The sequence below is a fragment of the Alosa alosa genome, chromosome 23, assembly GCF_017589495.1.
Source record: "Alosa alosa isolate M-15738 ecotype Scorff River chromosome 23, AALO_Geno_1.1, whole genome shotgun sequence".
NCBI lineage: Eukaryota > Metazoa > Chordata > Actinopteri > Clupeiformes > Clupeidae > Alosa > Alosa alosa.
This window is the reverse complement of record NC_063211.1, coordinates 11,415,055-11,417,078: the sequence shown is the minus strand read 5'-3', so window position 1 is coordinate 11,417,078 and position 2,024 is coordinate 11,415,055. Positions and strand designations below refer to the sequence as shown.

At 42.1% G+C, this 2,024-nt stretch overlaps 1 long non-coding RNA gene across 1 annotated transcript in view; it reads left to right on the top strand.

The window, feature by feature from the left end:
• LOC125288548 overlaps positions 1-1,309 on the top strand; it is a 28,074-nt gene extending 26,765 nt beyond the window's left edge. The window contains exon 3 of the long non-coding RNA XR_007192500.1: positions 854-1,309. This is a non-coding gene — a long non-coding RNA (uncharacterized LOC125288548). The remainder of the gene's footprint in view (positions 1-853) is intronic.
• Positions 1,310-2,024: the final 715 nt, after the last annotated feature.

Genomic DNA, 2,024 nt, shown 5'->3' with positions numbered 1-2,024 from the left:
GCATAGCCAGAATAGCGTCCTGTCTGCCTGACTGCCTGTCTGCCTGCTTGCTTGCTACTGCTCAACCTGTCTGCTGCCCCCATGTGCTGCCCCACTGCAGCCTATGGGCCCTCATGGGACCTAAAGGCCTGTCCACACCATTTGCGATAACTATGACAACAAAAAAAACAGTCTTAAAGGTGCTCTAAGCGATGTTACACGGTTTCTAAGCTAAAACATTACACATACAGCAAACATCACCTCACCATCCACTAGCTGCCTGTGCCCTGAATACACTGTAAAAAAACGCGGTCTCTGTGGACAGCCCAGGCTCCAAAAGACGGCAACAAAAACAACTTGGTCCAGCCTGGACCATAAAAACATAACAAACTGTTCCAGCCAATCACCGACGAGATGCACGTAGGAGAGTTTCAATTGCACGTTACAATTTGAGCGTCAATAGAAGTGACGTTACTCAACATCGCTTAAAGCACCTTTAAGTATCCCTTAAAGCACCTTTAAGTATCCCTCAAGCTAAAATGAATGCCAGTGTCCACATTGCATACTATAATGATAACAACACAAAGAGCGATATCTTTAGGGGTCACTTTCACGGTGATTTTGAGAAAACTGACAGCCAACCAGTCCACTGAATCAACATGAGGAGAGACTTTCTTTGTCGCTGGTCAGTGTGGAGGTTCATATTGCTATAGATAGAGTTGTCTTTATAATTCTTGTTGCTGGTGTGGACGGAACAACCCTGGGAGAGTAGAGAGATCTAAGACTGGCTGGACAGTGGGCCACTCCTTCACTGGCCCCAGGACTATAACTTACTCTCTCTCTCTCTCTCTCTCTCTCTCTCTCTCTCATGCAGGAAAGGTCACATGGAGTTTTGCATTAAGGCGAGGGCCGCACCACTGCAGCACCATAGGGAGTTTATGGGCATGCTCTGATGGCCAACACTGACCTCTTCAGCTGAGCACCATGTTTGGGCATTGAAGAAGCCACACTCCACAGTTATAACATAAGGAGATGTTTTCTGATGTACACTAAATTATATAGTGAGTGATAAATAAGTGTTTTGTGAGACAACAATACAATATATTATGCACAAACATTAGTGTCAGAACCATTCTAGAGTCAGTTGCAATACTTATTGCAACTGACTCTAGAATGGTTCTGACACTAATGTTGCATGTTGCTGAATCAAGATTGTAATAACATGCACTGCGATGTTTTCTTTAGAGAACATAAGGATCATACAAACACACACACACACACACACACACATGCCCATGCACACATACATCCACAGGCAGACGGATAGACAGACATACTACATACATACATATATACATACATACATACATAATACATACATAATACATACACACATACTACATACATACACACATACATACATACATACATACATACATACATACATACATACATACTACATACATACCCTCAGCTGCTGGCCTTAAAGCATCTCTCACTGTAGCAGGCTTTGCTACATACTTTATCAGTCACACACTCTGACACATAAACAGCTACAAGTTTACTCACTCGTAAAGTTCCAGCTCCTGAGTTATGTTCCGTTCCCAAAGCCTTGCCCCATCTCTCATGGGAATGGACGAGCATCGGAAGGCATCTTTCTAACAGAGACCATTAGCCTGTGTGATCTGAGAACTTACTGGAAGTCCTTGAAAAGTAACCAGCAATTTTGAGGCCAAACCTGAGCTAAAATCAGAATGTTAAATGTTAAGGCCTTTTACGTGAAGCGGAATCATCCATTTTTAAGTAAAACAAGAGTTCTAAGTGAAAATAAATGGTCTCAAATGTAATTATTAAAAATATTTCAAAATTGTCTTTCTGTGACCATACTGGCTATTGAGTAACAATAGAGTGAGTGTAGTGACAGATTGACAAGTCTGGAGGTAACAATACTTATAGTTTTGTACACATCAGATTCAGTTTTTGTACTGACTGGCTGGGTCGGAGCACTGCATGAATTCATCCACCTTCCCAATGACTTCACACAC